Source organism: Mus musculus, chromosome 1 (genome assembly GCF_000001635.26).
Source record: "Mus musculus strain C57BL/6J chromosome 1, GRCm38.p6 C57BL/6J".
In the NCBI taxonomy this organism is placed as follows: Eukaryota; Metazoa; Chordata; class Mammalia; order Rodentia; family Muridae; genus Mus; species Mus musculus.
In genome coordinates, this window is record NC_000067.6 from 158,444,349 (window position 1) to 158,466,320 (window position 21,972).

The 21,972-nt window shown below is 41.5% G+C and overlaps 1 protein-coding gene and 1 long non-coding RNA gene across 5 annotated transcripts in view; one reads left to right on the top strand and one right to left on the bottom strand.

Annotated features, from left to right (window-relative positions):
- Positions 1-21,972, top strand: part of Astn1 (astrotactin 1) — a 329,685-nt gene that overhangs the window by 82,247 nt on the left and 225,466 nt on the right. The gene's annotated exons all lie outside the window — the stretch shown is intronic.
- Positions 1-21,972, bottom strand: part of Gm37679 — a 121,219-nt gene that overhangs the window by 11,150 nt on the left and 88,097 nt on the right. The window contains exons 2-3 of the long non-coding RNA XR_003948083.1: positions 915-972; positions 688-824 (exon numbers count right to left, since the gene is read on the bottom strand). This is a non-coding gene — a long non-coding RNA (predicted gene, 37679). The remainder of the gene's footprint in view (positions 1-687; positions 825-914; positions 973-21,972) is intronic.

The following is a 21,972-nucleotide window of genomic DNA, read 5'->3' on the forward strand; positions in this document are numbered from 1 at the left end:
TATTGTGAAAGATCAGGACATCTGACGGTCCAGGAATATTAAGAAATCTTGCATAATATCAAATTATTTAATTAAGATTTTCATTCTGGAGAGCCACAAAATGCCAAAAATGGACTTTCTTTATCTATCTATATAGATAGAGATGGTGAAATAGATAATATAGGTATAGATAAAAATATAGATAGATATAAATATAGACATAGAAGAACTAAAAATCATAGATGATAGGAGAGAGAGAGAGAGAGAGAGAGAGAGAGAGAGAGAGAGAGAGAGAGATCATCAAATACCACTGTGAGTGGCTTGGATAAGAACCGTATTTGTGAAGAGTGGAGGTATATACCTGCAGTTCTACTTGGTAGGCCAAGGCAGGAGGATCACATGTCAACCTACAAAAGAGAGGGAAAGTCAAAGGGAGCAGGAGAGGGAGAGGGAGCAGGAGCTGAAGCTGGAACTAGAGAGGAAGAGGGAGAGGGAGAAAGAGGGGGGGAGGTAGAAAAAGAGGGTGAGGGACAGGGAGAGAGATAGATTCTGTCCCTGTCTCAAAACAATAGAGTACATTAAAGGAAATCGAAACCACATAAATAATAAATCTACCTCCTCTCTGAAATTTACTCCATCACTGGCTAACCCAGTGAATTTGAGCAAGAAGGGACATTGATGAAGTAAGAGCCTCATGAAGATTCTGACCTTACTATTGAAGAAAGAGGAGAAAGCCAGGGAATCGCATGTTCTTTCAGGCCTCTGCTATGCCCAACACCGTGTGACAGCCAATTCTCACAGCTTTCCTGGGAGGCAGGAATACGTCTTGCTGCTTTCTCTGCACTCTGAAGGTGAGGAATGTGAAGCTCAGTCACTTAAGTGATCAGTGTGAGGATCATGTGGTTAGTAAGTGACAAAGTGGGATTCAGACTCACACTGCATGAGTTAGGAACTGATCCTGTCACAAGACCATATGCTTCCAGTCTTCTGTATCTAAATAAAAGGAGAGAGAAATAAAGTCCAATAAATGTATGTTAAACCAGAAGAGAAGCAGAACACAGGGTCCCTGTCAGGTTTTAAAGAGTCCACATGGTATTGCATTTCTAAGGTCTACTCCAACATACATAACCAAAAACACTTCCTTACTACCTCTAAGATGTCAAGAGGCACAAAAAAAATCTTTATTTTGAATAAAGCTTTTTATGAATAAGAGATAAAGATCCAGAAATAATAAACAACTTGTTGAATATCATTTAGATAGTTAGGAATAGTCATGCCTTAAGAACTAAGGTCATCTATACTCAAATAAGACCAATATTTATAACCTCTGCCACAGTGTTTGGCAGAAACTCCCACCAGTCATTGAATAAATGTCACTTCCTGTGTTGACATTCAGTTATTTCTTCATCATCCGACCTTGCATTCAACCCTCTGTTCATTCCACATTCATTTGTTGTGTTTAAGACACATTTTCAAGAAGCTGAAAATCCACTTAGGCATTCACATTATCTTACACAAGGGCTCTTCTGCCCACATCCTATATTATCTGGGGCAGAAGCAAAGGCCAGTGGGCTTAGAATTGTAGAATTGAACGCAAGGATTAATTCAGAAACTGAATTCACAGGCTCTAGTTTTGCACAAGGTACAATTAATAAAATGGGAAGAGAGGGGAAGTCATAAGAGAAGCAAAAATTGAGGTCAGATGTAATTTTTGGAGAAGATGGAATTGAGGATAACGTTTAGCATTATTTTAGACCAAGGTGGAGGAAACAGTGGAGAGGCCTGGAATAAAAGAGACCTAACAATACACATCCTGTGGAGGTGGCAAGCAGAGTATCAAGGATACAGTGTTTGAGCTAACCATGGGCACAAGCAGAGCTACCTCCCTCTGACACAGACAGGATTCAAAAGGAGAAGTGAAAACATGAAGAGTCTTAAACCATGTGGAGCCCAGATACTAACAGAGCTCATCTTTTCTATAGGTAGAATTGGGTTGAGATAATAGTTTAGATTTACTAAGACAGTACTTGGGAATAGAATGTGAAAACTGAATATCTGGGGAAGGGAGACAGTAGGGCTCACCACGAGGCATCTCCACAACTGAGGAGTTCTATAGACTCTTGGTGCTCATTTAACAATCTTCTATTGGTGCAGGATGTAGGGACCAGGATTGTAGGGGAGCATGTCTAGACAGCTCTCTTGCCTTTGACTGTTTGCCTTTTTTTCACTCACGTTGGGGCTGGACCATCCGCAAGCACTCGTAGCCTGGTAGTATTTCCTAAGGTGTGCCAACCAAGAGAAGGTAACCTTCGTAGACTGGGAGCTGAAAAAGCGTTGTGTTTAGAATCAGTGGCAATGTTGTGGTGCTCCAGAGGGAGCAGGGCATGTATTCAAGGGATTCTCCAAACTTGACACTTTCTAATCTACACAGAAGGCAATACCAAAGGTATGGGTTTAAATGATGCAAGGGAAAATTAATTTTGAAAAAAGAATAAAAGAAGACTGTCTGAATGAGTTAGTGTAAGAGTATAGGAAAAACCAATTTGGAGGGGAGCATACAGTAGCTGTCCTCAGATCCTGCTATGTTTGTTAGGAGAGGCGAAAGGGCTTTGGTCCATGTGGTGGTAGCACTTGCTTGCGATTCTTTATTTAAACCATAGTTTTGGTTCCTTAGCCCAGGTGTTCCTCACTAGAATAGTTGTCCACATGAGGAGCTGGGCTGATAATATAGGATTTGGGGTGGTTTGTTGAATACCACTGTCTTTCATGGAACAAAGAAGGGAAGGGATCCATCCTTCTGTTGCTTGATTGATCCATAAAGGTGGGAAGGTACTTATTCCCAAGATTAAAATCCTATTGGCTTGTCTCTGTTTGGCACACAGAAGACTCTAGTTGCCATATAGTTCCTTCCAATTTCCACTCCACACTTGCAATCCTTAACTTCTGATACTAAAATTCGACTCTTTCATTGTGAAAGATTCGACGAGGCATTTTCCTCCCAAAAATCACATGACAGAGAAAAGAATGATGCTTTGAGGCTTATATGTTCTCCCCTTTCAATTTTTTTTTAAATCCTGAGAACTGTCAAGTCCTAATATTGGGGAGTTTTAGAAAGAGGACAACAGCTTGCTGGTGTTGAATTTGTGTGTGATGAGCAATACATTTTATAGTCTGCCTAGACAACCAGAAACATATGGCCCTAGACTCACATAATAAGGAAAATATACTGATCCATGGCTCGCTGCTGTCAGCAGGTCACTAAACCTATTTCTTCAGATATAAAATGAGACTATCTTGCCTCTCGGTACAAATGTAATAAAATCTAGTAACGCTGCCATGAAAATAAGCACTGGCCCATAACCCAAGGGCTTAAGGAGTCAGGGCTAATGAGAAACGGGCAGTATACAAAAGCAATTGAATTTCCTCTTCCTTTATCTTGGGTTTAATAAGAATTTAGATGTGTTTTCTACAGAGACTATCCACATGTGGCTGATTGGAGGAGGGATGTAGGAAACTAGGAAATATGCACCGATAAGTGGTGCGCAGGCAAAATGATAAATAGGGATCTGGCCAATGAAAATGTCATAGTCTTAATAACTCCTAAGTCTACTAGCACGTAATGAGATGCCAGTACCTGCGGCACAATCTGCAACAGTAGCCGTCCCTCCTGGATTGAAAGGAAGCCAGGAGTATTTAATGCAAAGCCTGGGTGTTATTTTTCTGGCCTGTATTAAAAACATTTCCTCTGAACAACTAAGAAGTGGGAGGGGGGTCCTTGCTATTGTGGCTCCTTTGAAGACTTGGGAAAGGCCACGTCCTGGCATAGAGACCTGCCCTGGTTGGCGTTCGCCTTTTCTTCTGCTGTAAAGTCTCCCCGCTGGACTCTTTATGTGAGTGTCCTTATGACAGAAGGATCAAGGGGCCACTTCAGAGGAACTTCAGCTTCAAACTGCTTTTTTTTCCAAAAATAACAAAGGTGGAGGGAAAGAAAAGAGCTGTGCAGGTGAAAGCCCGTATAAAAAAAGGGGGGGGGGGGAGAGGCACTGAATGAGACATTTTCGGTGAATGGAATGAACCACAGAGAAAACCGTGCATCCTCTCTTTTAATCAAGGAAGAAAATGAGGACCAGAGAAGTCTGTTCATGAAGGATCCTGTTGGCCCAGCTGTTATTCTTGGCCTTTAAATTTTACAGACTGCATATTTGTGGGCAAATTCATCTAGTCTCTTGGCTTCAGCTCACCTAACCTGTGCATACCTGGAGGTTAGAGTTTCAGCATACACGCTCATGTGTCTGTTTAGGTGTTTGGGGATATTCCACTTGGAGAGTCAACAGACAACTTGAAGTCAGCATACCCTAACCTCCACTCCTGCACCTGCACCTCAGCTTCCTTGACAGGAGGAAGGTATAAACTATGCCCTTGTCTCTCAGGTCCCATCCACATGTCTTCTTTCCCTGTTAGCACATAGGCCTTGACTTAATCTGTTGGGTTTTCTCTTTCAAATTCCTACCTCCACCCTCTTCTTTCTACAGACCATCACCAAGTTCATTCTTAGCTTGACTCATTTTTACATTCACACTTACTCATTCCTTTTTTGTGTACTTTTGAAAGAACAAAGTTCCAGCCTCATTTTGACTCCCCTTTCTCTAGGCACTGAAGTCAAGTTTCTTAGCACACACGATGTCTTGTGTGATATGGCCACCAGTGTGTATTCTGTCTTCATGTAGAGTACAAGTACTGTTTCGTTGCTTCTAGAGAGGAGTCCTTCACATACTACATGGCTGTGTGTCTTAGCCAGGAGTATGGCTAGAGTGTCTTCTCCCATCCTTCACCCACAATGCATCAGTACAAACCCACTTCCCCTTTGCTTCCGATCAACACATCTTCTTTTGAGCCTTCTTGATACTGACCTCTTAGGAAAAACTAATACTCTACCTCCATCCTTGTTCAGATCTTTAACTTAGCTCTTTGTTGCATTTCTAGTGAAGGCTTTTACTTGTTTATTCTAAAATATAAATTGTTTCTGGACAGACTTATGTCTGAAACTGTCATGTCTGGAGGAATGAGGTAGGATTCAGGAAGGAATTTTTTTTTTTTTTAGGAATGAATGAATGAATGAATGAATGTGAGTAAGTGAGTGAGTGAGTGAGTGAGTGAGTGAGTGAGTGAGTGAGTGAAAGTTCACACGGCTCATCAGTAGCAAAGCAAGAGGTCTTTGGTCCACTAAGTTTCAGCTCACATTTTTGCTGTTTTATGCTACCCAGAAAAAGGATTTTGTATATAAATGAATATTGCTTCTTCTTTTGTCAAAATGTATCCTATTATCAGATGGAAATCTTAGTGATCACAAGATTAAAAGTGAGTAAGGATGGGTCCCCAGTTTGTAGAATTTATTATTTTTCTCTTCTCCTTCACTTATATTTAGTTTTCCAAAGACCAAATACAAAAGAGCACATATATACTGAATGACTGCGGTGTGCCCCACACGGGGTCCCATCTTATTCCATGCAGCCTTTTGAGGCATGTGTCATTATCTATAATTCACAAATGAAGCATCAGAGACTCCCAGGTTAGCTAAGTGGCCTCGAATCACAGGGCCAGAAAACACCAGAATTGAGAATCTAACCACGTCTGTCTGAGTCTAAAGCCTGTCTGTCCTCTTTCCCCTTCACTAACCTCCCTCCCTAGTTTCCCAAGGGATGCAGAACAGAATTGGGGACATAAAATCTCAAGAAGTTTCGCAAAAGACAGTCATCTCTGGCTTGGACTGAGCTAGGCAGGAGCTGTGAACTCTAGCTTGAATCCTGTAGCATGGTGTGGTTTCAAGAAAGGCAATTAACTTTTTATTTTCTATTTCTTCATGTTAGCAAATATGGGATGCTTAGTGTCTTTTTGTGAATTAATGAAAAAAAAGTCACCATCCCCAGTGTTGTACCTTTTAATATAGAAATACATTTTATACAGTTACCAACTCTAAAAGTACCCTTATTTCTGCAAGAAATGTGTGTTTATCTAAAGGAAATAAGGGAATTGGCCTAATCAAAATCAAACAGTGGGTAAATATTTGATTCTCATTTTATGTAACTTTAAACAGTCTTTGCTGATGTGTTGAAGTCTATCTTCAGTCATGTTCAATAGCAGCAAGAAGAATTGAAGAACGAAGAGATGCTTAGGGGATCTACGGGGAAAGGAAGGGGAAGCGAGTGTAGAACACTTGATGAGCCAAATTGATTTTTTTGCTACATTTAATAACTCAAAAAATTGACTTTTTTTGGCTCGAGCATTAAATACATAGCTTTGACAGCATTCATTGGATTGCAGCAGTTGCCGGGTGTTGACAGAAGTTTAAATTTGATGGTCCTTTATACAATGCATAGCATCTAAAATGAAATACTGGACACAGCAATCAAAAGAGTATGCAAAATAGAATCAAATTCTAGAACATGTCACTTGTATTCCCAGGTTTCTTTCCCCTTGCATCTTGGGAAGTGTTGTAACAGCAACCTCCCTCATCTAGGAGTTATTTCTCTTGATTGCTTCTGAGTTAGCGCTTCATGTAACCTTGAAGGAAATACTGGTTCCATTTTAAAATGTGACAATGTTTTAAAAGGGGTACAAAATTATACTATTGAACATCTGTAAAACGATCAAAGGCTCTGGGAGTCCTTTGTAGTACATTTGTCTTCAAGTTTTATGATGTCTGGGCTACTGGGTTGGAGCTCCAGATAGCTTGAGACTGTGCTTGATGAAGTCACAGAAAAATGTGGAAAAGGGGGACATGGAAAGAGAGTGGGGCTAAGTTCTTCCCGAAAGCTTGTAATACTTCTTTCTAAACACAACTTCAGATTTTTGAACTTTAAAAAAAAATTAGATTTATTTATTTATTTTATGTATGAGTATGCTGTGACTGTCTTTAAAATTTTAAACAAGAACTAACTTCAATACCTTCAGGCTAAATTCTTAAAGGAGGAAAGTTTTAAAGGAATACATATAATAACTCTTAGGATTGAGTAATAGGCTTAGCCCTTGATTGCTTCATAGCCTGTGATTTTCTTGAGACCTGGGAAAGGTTCGTCATTTTCTATACTCCAAGGACTCTCTCAGACATTCAATCCCCTCCCCCTTGGTTTACACGAAGCCTAACCCCTGTACACCTAATGTGATTTAGCCCTGCTTTCATTTCCTGAATCCTTGTGTTGCTTTTTTCTTCCTGGATCTCACGTCCAGCGCTGCCAGGTTCTCTGCCCCTGCAGGTGCAGACAAATTAGCATAAAAAGTAAGTTGCAAAATTGGAGGACAGCAAATTTGATTTTCAAAAGCCATTTCAGATTGAGGTCCATTTGGTGACATTAGGAGCAAAACTAATAAACAAACCAGGTTTTTTTTTCTACTCAAATTGATTTCTCTCTCTCTCTCTCTCTCTCTCTCTCTCTCTCTCTCTCTCTTTCTTTCTCTTGCATGACAGTATCCCTTTAGAAGTAGAATATTTTATCAAACTCTGATTTCCACTGTCATGTACCATGGTTTCTTTTTCCTTATTGCTGACTGTTAAGTTCTGTGGAATGGCAAAGGAAGTCTTTTCTTTAATAATAAAACAGAATGCATCGACTTTCCAGGTTCATTACTATCTGCTTGCTTTTATGACCTTGAAGATATATCATACTGTGGTTTGCTAGTCTCATTGTCATTAGTCCCATTTTACAGATGGAAAACAACTATAAAGGGATATGCGGGTCATACTGAGTCGTTAAAAGATACAACCATGACTAGACCTGGAATCTGGGTTCCTGTCTTTAACCCACTTTCTTAAGTGACTTCTCTCATATAGAGTGTGACAAGGACTTATCCGTTGTATTTGGAGTGGGAGATTCCTTTGCAAACTCTGAGAATTCAGAGGAGGATTGCACAAGGCATGTGTTCACAGGGCAGTTCTTGGGTATTTCCAGACAGTTCTGGGTTAGTGCTGGGTAAATGCTGGGACTGTGTCAGGCCTGTACTTGACCTGTGCTGAGCCTGTGTTAGACCTGGGCTAGGCTTGTGTTAGACCTGTAGTGGTCCCGTATTGGGCCTGTGCTAGGCCTGTATTGGGTCTATACTAGAACCATACTGGACCTGTGCTGGGCTTGTGTTAGGCCTCTATTGGGTCTGTAGTGGGCCCATAACAGATCTGTACTAGGTCTTTGCTGAGCCTTTACTGGGCCTGTGTTGGGCCTCTATTGAGCCTGTGTTGAGTCTATAGTAGGACTGGAATAGGCCTATGTTATGCCAATACTAGATCTGTACTAGACATGTACTTTGCCTGTACTTGGCCTGTGTTAGAGCTATGTTAGGCCTGTGTTACATCTATACTAGGCTTGAACTGGGTCTGTACTGGGTCTGTATTAGACCTGCATTGGGCCTGTTTTAGGCCTGTGTTAGTCCTATACTAGGACTAACTATACTATACTATAGTGCCTATACTAGGCCTCCTCTGGGCCTCTACAGGACCTGTGCTAGGTCTGTGTTACAGCTATACTAGGCCTAGCCTAAGCCTGTACAAGGTCTGTATTAGGCCTATACTGGGTTCTTATTAGGCCTGTACTGGGCCTGTACTATCTCTGTTCTAGGCCTGTGCTGGGCCTGTGCTAGGCCTATACTGGTCCTGCACTAGTCCTGTGCTAGTTCTTTACTAGGCTTATGCACTGGGGCTGCTCTAGATTTGTCCTGAGTCTATACTGGGCCTGTGCTACACCAATACTAGGTTTGTATTGAATATCTACTGGGCCTATACTAGGCCTATATTGGGCCTGTGCTAGGCCTGTACTGAACCTCAACTGGAACTATACTGGACATCTGAGGAGCCTGTGCTTGGTCTGTTCTGAGTTTGTACTTGGCCTATGTTGGTCTTTTGCCATGTGTTGTGATCTACATCATCTAGTCTGGGAATCATACTTCGTTTTCTGAAGAATGTCCATATTTCAGTACCGAGGTTCCCATGATTCCAAGGTAGCCACTCATTCATGTTTCTGCTTGCTGGGAATCTTTGTCTGATGCCCATATCGTGCGGGATCAATAGAACTACCAGGAATGCAGACACAGTTGCCCTGTGACTGCTCCATCTCCAAGCAGTGAGATCCAGGACTGTGAGGGCTCTGTAACAGACCATGAGGTGTCCTCTTGCTGTCCTAGTCTCTCCAGCCCTTGCGCACACCACTCGTTCTCTCCTTGCCTTGAAGAGTGCTTCTCTCCCAAAAGTCCCCCATACCCTCCCCCCCAACCCCTTACCCACCCACTCCCATTTTTTGGCCCTGGTGTTCCCCTTATGTAAATGAGGAAAATACCTAATAAAAATATTTAAAAAAAAAAAAAAGAGTGCTTCCCTCCGTGCCCTGTGGTTTTCCTCTACTTGTACCGCACTCTTGCTTACTCGTGGTTTTCTCTTTCCTCATCTCTCCAGCTTGACGTGGCCCTTATGGCTCACACTCCCCATCTGTGCTTTTACTCTGCATCTCTCTGAGCTCGGCTTCTGCAGATTTATGCCTGCTTTGCTCCATAGTCCCTATTTCAAAGTCCTAAGGGTGAAAATCTGATGTGCTCATCTCTTTGTGCCCAGCCATGCAGAGGTCATGGCACCATCTGTAGTTGGGCTACCCTTGAGTGAGATATCCACCACAGAGGGGTCACAGAAAGGGCTTAGCATAGATTGGCCATCGGAGGAGGGGACATCTTTCATTGAAAAGACAGTGGACAGTATAAGAATAGATTCATCCCGTGCAGGAACCTACTGGTCTTTTCCTAGAGCTTGCTAACCCTTCCCCATCCTGAAGTCATTTGGCAGGCTGCAAGATGTGACTGGAAATTAATTTCTAGGAACGGAAATGGTTGAAGGTCAGAAAAAAAAAAACGGAATCATTAAAGTGACTAAGACTGCTGAGTGCTGTTACTTCGTTACCTCCTTACAGCAATAATATAAAACAAATATGTAATCCTTAGTAGGCTTAAGCAACTGGGCATGTCCAAGCAAAACCAGCTTGGAGTAGAGAGGTTGGTGTTTAATTACTATCTTACATTAGCATCATCTTGGCCTTCATTGGAATTGGGAGTTGCAATGGGCTAACACCCCAAGGTAGTGCTGGGATGGTGAGAGCCACTTTGTGGTAGTAAAGGCTTATCCAATCCATACCCAGGGAAAGGTCACTTTGACGTTAACATTATGAAGTCCCGTTGCCTCCAGGAAGTGGTTACATTCTTGTCAAAGTGAATATTCCATGCAGAATCCTTCTGTGGCTTGTATTAACACAGATCCATCATTAATATGACAGATATGCACACCTGCAGACTTAATTGCTTCAATTTTCTCAAATCACTGATAGGTTTATGGCCTGCCTCAATTCCAGTAAAACTGAAGCAATCTAGATTGAGGTAAAAAAAAAAAAAGTCTCCCTCCAATCAATCTCCTGAGCAGAGCCGGTCTCCAGCCTGATGGCAGGCAGGCTTTCTTTCTAGACAGGATAATTAAAGTGGCAGAGCCAGCTACTTTTAAAAGTCCTTTCATCTTAGGTTTATCATCAGTACTACAGCCTCAAGATACTCTAGACAGGAAACATCTTTTCCTCTACTAACACTCTTCCTGCCACTGGCCTTCCATTTGGGCAAGGTCTGCCCATTCTTTCTGGGTGCATCTCTCCAGAGCAGAGGCAGTGTCCCCTTTGTGAGTTATTTCTTGGGGTGGGTGGTGTGTGAGGAGGTTTCCGTTGCAGTTTAGGAGTCTCTCACTTAAGAAAGAAAGTGCTAGAAAGTAAGAAAAGCAATTATTATATCAGAAGCTTTACTCTCCAACATCTATGAAACCCAAAGATAACACAGAGCAGGAATTTTTTTTTTTAAGTGGCTGAGGAAATCCCTATCAAAGAAATCGCATCTCCCTCAGAAGTGCTCTGAATGAATAGAACCTTTTAAAATATCATTTCAAGCTATCAAGGACTTAAATTTATTAAGTTGTTAGATGACTACGCACAAAACAATGGACACTAAGTAGAAACTAATGGACAACAGTGTTTATCACCTCTAGTGAAGAAATCTTTTCAAGATATGGACAGATGGTGCCAGTGAGAATACCTAAAATTCTTTAATTTCGTGAATGAGGGAAAGGATAAAAGTAACTAATGGGACAAATTTTCTCAATTTTTTTATTAACAAACTCACCAAAGTTCAACAAGGACGTTACTTTGTAACATTCAAGTATGGAAACAAGTAATCTTCAGCCCTAAGAATCTCCCAAATCAAGCTATGAAACAAGAATGCTTTAACTGGTACTGCTATATAAAATATACTCATGGATCCCTAAGGGTGTCAGAGGTGACTATGGAAGAGGTAACAAGTCTGTCTTCTACAGCAGATGGCCCTGCCTGCTTCTATTGGTAAGAGACCATTCAAATGGATAAATACTAGAAAACCAATCCAGATGAGCAAGACTCTAAGGAAGATATAGTAGGGGGAGCGCTACTGATGGGAGTCTGAAGAGGGAGGGACTCTAAAGCATCAGTGACCTGTAATCACCCTGCTCTGCACCACACACATTCATCAAGGGGCTCTACTTTGGTTTTCAAAATTATGCCTTTCAAATCCTCTGCCTTAAATATTAAGTTATTGCTTTTATTAGTTTCTTTTCTCATTGCTCTGACCAAACACTTGGCAAAAGCAGCTTAAGGAAGAAGGCACACAGCAGGCTCACAGTGTGAGGGTGTGGTCCATCATGGCCAGTCACCAATGCATGAAGCAGGTGGTTACATTGCATTTGCACTGAGCATGCAGCAAGAGATCAGTATTAGTACCCAGCTATCTAAATGTCTTCCCATTTATTCTGTCTGGGACCTCAGCCTATCAGATGATGCCACCAACATTCAGAGTGAGCCTCTCCTCCCTTGTGTAAACCCCTTTGGAAACAGCATTACAAATATATCCAGAGACGTGTCTCTTGGGTAATGAGAAATGCAGTTGACAGTGAAGACTAACCATCACATTGCTATGTCTCTTGGGCATGGGACTTCAGTTCGGAAAACAATTTAACTGCCCAATGACTTTAGGATATTTTGTATATTAAAATGTCAGGTTGGTAGAGATAGACTGTGAGACTCTCAGAAGCCTCTATGTGAGAGGGAAGGGGGTAGGTAGTCAGTGGTATCACATGGTTTTTTTGTGTGATCATCATTAAGGTAACAGTCTCATAGATGAAGACTTCCTGCAGTTATGAAATGGAAAAGGTCTCTGCCATACTGGTGACATGGGGACATTATCTAAAGTTTATTAACAGCATGGTCTGAAAACATCAACCCTATATACTGTCCTGGCCAAAAAAGGAGAAACAAAATACCAGTGTGAAGATTTGGAAAACACAGTAGTACCCTACATTTTGGAAAACCATATTAACTACCCCATGGATAAAGCAAATTATTCTTATCAGAAATTTTAAATAATAATATTACTGATGAATGTGACCAACATTTTCATATTTCTAAGCTTTGCTGTATACATACTCATTTACTAGCGCGCTCAATCACATGTTTTCATTACTGACATTTTTTTTAAAGGGAGAGAAAGTGAGGCACAATGACTCCAGTGGTTCTAAGTGTAGGGGCCTTATCACAGACTCTGCTTTTCCAGTCGTAGAATCTTTCCTACTAATGCAGCACTGTTGTTCCACTCCAGGAATTGCACTTGATAAACAGAGAAAGCTTGCAAAGACGGCTGCTGTAGTCATAGGAAGTAGATTGACTCAATGGAACCATAGTCCAGAACTGAACCAATACTTCATATAACAGCCAAGCATTGGCAAAAGCAATATGAATGAAGTGTAGGAGAATGTGACAGGGTTTATTACAGAAAGCAACTTTGTCCTCCATGTGGTCAACTAATAAATGTCAAAACGCATTTGAAACCCAAGGAAGGTGACTTTGAAGAAGTTGAAAGGAAGTGCTCCTCCATTCAGCAGGTGTTACTCACGGGGCTCATTCCCCAAAGTGTAGCATGATCCTAACAGAATGAGCTGTGGTAAACAAACCAAAAAGGCATGCGTCACTTGATGAATGAAGGAGGCAGTGTTGCTGAGAAGCTGAGCTTGAGGCCAGCTTCAAGGTGGAAATCAGGGACGATGCATACCCACAGTCAGATGGCTGCCTTCCCTGCTCTGCGCCTTTCGTCCACGGAGAGGGAAGCAGACATAGAAGCTGTCAGAACTGTGGAGTTGGCCTTTAGTCCTCATCTCTGTGTTCTGTCTGGAACCTAATGATCTGGTCCCTTTAGCTACCTTTCTTTTGTTCTCACTCTGGCTTATTGGATGAAATTTATAGCTGTTTTCCCTCAAAATATACTTGTACACAGGAGAAACAGAAAATCTGACACTTGGTTTTTAGTCTATAAAACTTAAATCACATAATTTTGAGAATAGACTCAAATGAATCAAAAAGGGCTCCTAGGAAATGCTAATGAGACTGCAAGCATGTTCATAGACACAAAGCAGATAGTGACCAGGACCTTGTCGGGGAGGGGTGGAAGGACAGAGTGTGTCTGAGAAGCAAAGCCACCAATGAAATCAGCATGGCACAAAGACATGTGTGACAGAGGGAGTCAGTTGGGTGAAGCCAAACTTCCTTTCATGTATACTAAACTCATTCTTCTTGGATTTCAAATAGGATTCTGAGTTTTATCAACTGAATATTTGAAAAACAGTCTAACATGGACTTTATGCAACAAGCAGGGGTCACATTGCTCTCTTGATATCTGCCTCATATCAGAGACTCCTATTGAAAACACATTGAAAACAATTAGTCCTTGTCATAGCTACCATTTGTCACTGCCAGACCCATGGTAGGTGTTTGTTAGGGAGTGCCTGGAGAATGAGGACGTTGGGATTAGGCAGTGCCCACTGTTAAGTTACTTCTCATCCTATAGAACAGTAGCATTCTGACTGAGCCTTGTCCTGAGACATTCCATTTGAAAATATTCTTTAGTTATTCTGTGTATACAAATGGAAATCGGAGGACAACTTTTAGGGGGTGATTCACTCATGCCACCAAGTAGATTTCAGGGATGGAACTCAAGGTGCCCGGCTTGACAATAGTCACTAATTTTTAACAATTTAAAAAGTCACAATACCCAGATGCCCCTCAACAGAGGAATGGATACAGAAAATGTGGTACATTTACACAATGGAGTACTACTCAGCTATTAAAAAGAACGAATTTATGAAATTCCTAGGCAAATGGATGGACCTGGAGGGCATCATCCTGAGTGAGGTAACCCACTCACAAAGGAACTCACACAATATGTACTCACTGATAAGTGGATATTAGCCCAGAAACTTAGGATACCCAAGATATAAGATACAATTTGCTAAACACATGAAACTCAAGAAGAACGAAGACCAAAGTGTGGACACTTTGCCCCTTCTTAGAATTGGGAACAAAACACCCATGGAAGGAGTTACAAAGTTTGGAGCTGAGACAAAAGGATGGACCATCTAGAGACTGCCATATCCGGGGATCCACCCCATAATCAGCTTCCAAACGCTGACACCATTGCACACACTAGCAAGATTTTGCTGAAAGGACCCAGATATAGCTCTCTCTTGTGAGACTATGCTGGGGCCTAGCAAACACAGAAGTGGATGCTCACAGTCAGCTATTGGATGGAACACAGGGCCCCCAATGGAGGAACTAGAGAAAGCACCCAAGGAACTAAATCTTGCTAGGTTGAAGAAGGTCAGTCAGATAGGCCGTGGCAGAAGACTCATGGAAATTACCTCAGAAGCCTTTGGTTTACTGACTGTCAAGTGATTTCTCTTAAAAGAACCTAAAGAAACAGAAAGCAACCATATTATCATTAAGATAAAGATAGAGACCAATGAGTTGAGGAAAGGTAGGACCCAGAGACCCAAGGGAGACCAAAGATTAGCCTTGGGGTCAGCCCCTGGAGGCTGTAGTTTGCAAGCCCGTTCTCTTTCATTTTATGCACTGATTCACATTGGATTTTAGCAAATTTAGGGCTTGTCAAGGCTCCAATTTTACAAATGGCATCTGACTCCATTTCAGGCACAAAAATGAGGAGCTGGAGCAGAAATGACTGCACCTTGTAGATCATGTAAAAATATTGTCTGTCTGTTCCTTCCAGAGACACAGATTGCTATTAGGTAAAGGTTAAAAGATAGTTATGCCCCATAAATTCTTCAAAGAAAAGTGGAACCATATGAGCTCATGAACATACTAAAATCATATCAAGAACATCAGGCCCAGAAACATATTAAACACACCAATCACCTAGACTCAATAAAGAGGAGGAATTCTATCCTGATGTCCAACAGCCTATCTTCTAATGATTCTCTCTCTCTCTCTCTCTCTTTCTCTCTCTCTCTCTCTCTCTCTCTCTCTCTCTCTCTCTTTCTGTGTGTGTGTGTGTGTGTGTGTGTATGTGTGTGTATGTGTGTGTGTGTGTATGTGTGTGTGTGCGTGTCTTAAGCGAGCAATAGGCAGGTGGCTCCAGACCATTCCCGAGGTTTTAGTTCCTTTTGCTTTTCATTTGTCTACCCATCTGTTGACCCTCATGCTCATCTGTCTCAACCTCATCCTGCCCTCTGCCTCGATGTCTAAGATAGCTTTGAACCTTGACAGCTACCTCTGCCAGACCCTGTGGCTCAGCTCAGCTCTGAGTCTGAGGCTTGGTTTGAGCTTTGGGACCAATGCCCCAGCTAGATTTTAAGATGTCTAAATTCTTGGAGTGATCCCCCTGCATTTGCAAATAAGGTCTCTTTGGCACATCATGGCTTCTGCTTCAACCTTTAATGCACTGTAGTCATTCTGTAACCTACACATAGACATTTATGTTTAGAGAGATGTTGGCTGTGATCTCTCTGATCTAAGTGTTAACGTTAGTAGTTGTTATTGGAATAAAGGAATTTGCCTTGGTCAGCTATGAACAGACAGTAGGACTACTGACAAACCACATCGAGTAAAAACATTGTAACTCAAAACTTTATTGTTATCAATAATTTCTGGCTTGGAAGTATACAAAAAGTGTCTGTGCTTGTTCCTGACACAAGGCCTCATAATTAAAGTAGTAAATATGGAAAGGGGATCAACGTGGAGTGGATGTGTGTCTTTCCCAGCTGAGCATCACATAAGTCACAGATCAGGTGGCCTTGAATTCTCTTAAATCATCCACCCAGGAAGCACTAGATGTCTACATTGAAGTTTTTATGGGGAATATGTCTATCAGGTCATTTAGCGGTCATCTTGACCCTTTTGTCTGACAGGCATTTACACAAATTAGCCCACAGAACTGGGCCAAGACAATGTCAAGAGTTCTTTAGACCAGAAATTGGAAGCACAAACCAAGTAGAGCTGATTCACCATAAGGGCCACCATAAGGTGTGATATGATGAACTCACATTAGGTTGCCCTATGATTTGTATACTAGAGTGAATGTATTAATAGCACAATTTCAGTGTTGACTCTACATACAGCCTCAACTCCTCAAACGCCTGCCCCTGTTTACTATTGATATATATCTTCTGGATATCTATTTTTTCTAAATTCTCAGAGTGATCCCCCTGCATCTGCATTGATGCAAGACCAGGCTTATGGTTTCAAGAGTCATTGTTGGTGAATCTTGCATTGTTTTGGTAGACAGTCCAGTAGAGTAGGTAAGGTGTTGGGTTGTGACTTGGAAGACAAGGTTCCAGCTTTGTTAGTCCATCTCATCAACTCTCTCCTTTGAAGGATTGGGTCCCTTCTTTGGACTTCTGGTTTCTAGTTCTATGAACCCCACCCCTCCCTAAGGGCTGATTAATTTGTAAAGAGGGGCTTATAATAAGGGCTTTGCAAATCATATGAGAGGAGCCCGAAGGGAGTTTTTATGGAGCTAAGTCTTCATGGCTATTCCTTGATACTTTCCTCTTTGGCTGGATAACACAATGATGACAGTGAGATCATGATAACATTTCATCTTCACTTTGGAGGAGCCTCTGTTCCAGACCTTGAGATGACAAGTGTAGATGATAGGAAGGTAACACTAGAAAACCTTGGAGTAAGAACAGGCTTTCAAGCTCACTAGTCCTCACCGTTCTGTAGGAGACAATGGTGCAGAGATAGACAAAGAGGCAAATGTGCTGGTCCTCTGTGCACCACCCTCCAGCACTCAGGCTCAGAGATGGAAGCTCATGTGGTTGTGTCTGAGGAGAAGATGAAAGTGCAGTGTTCCAGTTGAGTAGGAAGACTCTTGAGATTTACACTAAAAGGAGACTGGGCCAATAATCTAGAAAGTAGGATCTAGTGTAGCACTGAAGAAGGCTCAACTATTATTTTAATACACCTTGATTTGCTGCTCTACTGCCTACAACTACCATGCTTCATCCATCTGGGAGGACCTGACCTTATCTTATCTCACCTTATCTTATCTCATTTTACCTTATCTTACCTTATCTTATTTTATCGAGGCAGGGGTCTCACCTGTAGCCTTGGATAGGCTGAATCTCACTATGTAGACCTGGTTGACCTAAAACTCACAGAGATCTGCCTGCCTCTCCCTCCAGAGTGCTGGGATTAAAGGCGTGTACTACTCTACCCAGCAGGACCTGCTTAATTTAATTCAGGGTCATGTTGTCCAGTACCTGGCATTCAGTTCACTGAAAGCTGGCCTTTTGCCAGTCTTTGACGGGCACAGATACCATGGCATCCCGTGGTGGAAGTTCAGTCACTAGATCTTAAAGTAGTGATAGTATTATTTGACTTCTGTCAGACACACATACAAGTTTTGTTTGTTTTGTTTTGTTTGCTAAATAATACTTCCAGGAATGTAGCATTTTGATCTGGCTTACATTCCTTAGTGGGGACTGAACTAATTCATGAACTTACTTTTCAAGACTTTTAAGATGTTGAAGCCCCTGGGACCATTTGCAGGCACAATGTACTTAATTCTGTCAAAGCTTATTGATCAATTTTAGGATTTTTATAAATGACACCACTAATCACAACAATGATGGCACTAGTCTTTATTGTTTGTTAAGTGCTGGAAACTGCTAAGCTACCAGTTTGCATATATCCTGAGACTGGGATTTGTAAAGTAAGGACTAGAAGGTATGATAGTGAACAGTACTTTTAAAACCAAGAGACCACACTTTCCCCCTCTCCCATTCTAGTGTTTCCTAACTGAGCAAACCTGGTTAAGGAGGCTAACACCTCTGGAATTCAAGTTCCTTAATTGTAAACTAGTGAGATCTAGTCCTTAGTTGAAGGGTCATGAGGTTTAAGACACTCATGTATACTGAGAGAGCTGCTCAGCTCAGTTAACATCTAGTAGGAATCTCCTCACTTGTGGAGTCGAATCATAGACAATAAGAACAGAAATATAATGGAACAAGAACAAATTAGAAGTGGAACTGCATCAAGACAGCTTAGAGAAAGCAACATATCATCCCCTTTCTATACACTGTTTACTCTACCCAGTGAATGTTACTGGGTTCTTCTTTCTCGCTCTTCTCTACCATTTCAACCCTCAAATACTTACTAGGAAAGATAAAAAGTATAGAACAGAAAGAGGTGATGTTATCATTAGACTGCTTCGTGCTGATTAGGGCCACCAAGTTCCTTGGAGCAAGTTTGCTCTTTGCCATCAGGATTTCTGATTTATTCTTGTTTCTTCTTTACACATGACTACCTCACAAACAATGACCAACAACAACCAATAGCAAACAACCAACAACCAACAACCCACCATGCCTCTAGGGCCCAGCATTTATATACCCTCTGAGAAATCCCAAGAATTCCAAACATTACATAATTGCAGAAACTATATCTGCCATTGGCAAAATCATGGCCCTGCTAGAGCACAAGGTACAACACAGTCATTGCTATGGACAATCTGAAGCTGCCCCATATCCCACACCTGGAATTATAACAAAAGCATATTCTTATAATATTTCTGTATTTTTAAAAGAAATCAAAATGCCAAAATTTTCATTATAACTCTCATGATATTTTTGCATCATCAAACCCCCTTTTCGATCTACCTTTTCAAGCAAGATCCACAGACCCTCACAACCTCGAGATAGTCCATGATATGAGAATTGTGATACTGAAACCTTTGTTTGCAAAAGATCCAGAGCACCAGAGAGAGGACTTTGAGTACAAAGCGCTCTTATAGGGTCTAGTGGGAACTTTCCTTATAATTAATTACCTTGTAACAAGTGCTCTGGGTTTCTAAAACCCAGGTGTCCATATTGCTCCTAGTGCCATATAGAGTAACCCCCCTACCCCCCAGACTTAAAAAGCTCAAATTAGAATTCAGGTGGTGAAACCTCAAGCTTCAAATGACTTATTCTTCCCACAATGTATGAAACGATCTATAAATACATATTTTAACATCATGAAATTTAAATATTATTACACATCTTACTTGATGTCAGATTTTGTTAAATGCATGTCGTTATCTCAATTTTCAAAGGTCAGCCATGTGGCAGTGGAGAATAGAACTAGATGTAAGTTTTTTTTGTTTTTTGTTTTTTTAATCCTTTCACCAGTACATCTGCAGCTCAAATAACCTGGTTCTTTTCAAAGAGCTTTGCCCCACCCCCTTTTCAAATGAGACTTTAATGAGTATCATGTGGATAAACTCTTTGCAGAGGTTTGAAAAGATCCAGAGAAACACTGTGATAGGAACAAGTAAACCATTTTGGATGGAATCACAAGCCATTTGAATGCTTCTCATCTCTCTGGTTGTGTCAGAACCTTTTGGCTGCATCTTTCCCCCACAGGAATGTTTTCGTCTCCATGGCTAGGTAAATAAAATGTGTGTGCGGTTGCTCCATTGATTGCTATTCATGTCAGTACTGTAGCACAGAGTGACCTACTTCCAGCAGCATCCATAGAAAGCTTCATCGCTGTCCATGGTAGCTGATTTAAAAAGCCACCCTCCACTTCCCACAACTCCCACCTGCGACTGCCCTCAGACATGGCGATCTGTCCAGTACCCAGCCCCGTATTTCTTCCTTTCATCATACTTACTCCCTGTGTTGGTTCATTTTATTCCACCTTTGTACATTCCTGGAAAAGAAATGGGTGGGTGGGCAGCTTTAAAGGAAGCTGAAGTCTCCGATTTTTTGGAGTATAGCATTCTCAAAGAATATTGTTTTGGGGTGTTAAGAGATCAGGTGCTTGACATACATAATGCATGTCCATATGTTATATGTATTATGTAAATTGTACATACACTGCCTTATATATAAATAATGTGCAGAAGGTTAGTAGCTAACTGGGAACCATTTGTAGATGGAAGTGTCCCCATAAGAGAATCCTACTTTGAAATTACAGTAGACACTTCAGCCAACACTTACTCTACAGAATGATAGACTGCACTGACACACAACTATTCCAAAGGCCAAGAGGAAAGCCTAATTTAAAAAATCTCTAAAGATCGCTATCCCACTGGCATGCAAAAATATGCTTAGCCTGTTCCTGACTTGGGGTTTGACTACCACCAAATGCCATGCTTCATTTAGTGACATCAACGAGGGGGCAGAACTAGAGAGATCTTGGAGACAACCATCCCATCTCTTGAACACATGGCATATGAGTTCCAGAGATGGCCACATACTTCCTTCCATGTCCTTGTTCAGTGCTCTATGCACCTTGTGCTTCTATTTCTCATCACTGAGCCAGTGATGTACTGAACCCCTAATTTATGAGTCATGCAGGGTGAATGTCACCAATCTGAGGACATAGACATTCAATTAGCCTTCATCTAGTCATGGGTGAATCTCTACTCCAAATCTCAGCAAATCAAGAAGGTTCTGATTACCTGAGCAAAGACGTCCTTGTGCTTCTGTTAATAGCTGTTTGGCATTTTAAGCTGTCTTGATCTAAAGCTTTGCTGGATAGATCTGTATTCAGGGTTTGGAGGAGGAAGACAGAGCAGAACAATAGACAGCAGCTTCAGCCCAGCAGATTGAATTCGGCAACCACCAGAGGAGTTACATTCCTAAATGGTTTATGAACATCTTCACAAAGGAATTCCCTGGCTGTGACATCTCCCATTTTGTCCATTTAGCTAGGCATTAGCAACACACACTCCAGGCAAACCGGCAGAGTACCTGGCATCTATGCCGGCTGAACTCAGGCCCAGCAGGGCACGTTTTCTTATGTGATTTTCACTCTGGGATGCAGGATCATTCCACTTCAGAGCTCCAAAGCAGATGGTCCCTGTGGTAAGAGGTGCAGCCCGCAGGCCAACGCAGCCCAAGGCCCCCATCATTTTTCTGACTGACCTCATTTCCTCCACATCTCTTGACTTTGTCCTTTCTCTCTACTTCCTCCTCCTCTGTCTGCCCCTCATCTTCCTTCACAGATGGCCAAGACACTAATGTGCTGCTGTCATTATGTTTATGAAACAAGTTGAGGTCTTTAGAGGCTGCTGTTCCTGAGACATTAAAGACTGGTGTCACTTTGATACCAGGGTGGAGATTTGCAAGATAATTAGTGATCCCTGGCTGTCATTAACCCCTGACTTAAGCAGGTTATTTTCTTACAAAGGTGTTGAAAGTTAATACCATTGTTAATAGTTTCAGCCAGAAGACCATAATGAAACCATGTGGAAAACCAGGCCTACCATCAATAACTTTCAAGCTCTGAATTAGGGAGTAGAGAAGGAAAATAAGAAAAAAAAATGGAAAGAAAAATTGGCTATTTCTGTCACAGGCTCATTTGGTAACATTTTTGATGGCCACTTTCATTTGGTAAGACACAATAGTTACACTTTTTTGTTTTCGATGGTTGGTCTAGCACTATTAATTATTTGAGTTTAATATTCTAATTTTTGTATGTGTGTGCCCCATGCGCATATGTGGAGATTAGATATTGGATTTTCTTTTCTATCAGACTGTGCTTATTCTCCTGTGACAGCCGCACTAACCTGGAGCTCAGTGTTCTTGTTTCGTTTTTTTGTTTGTTTGTGGGGATTTTTATGGTT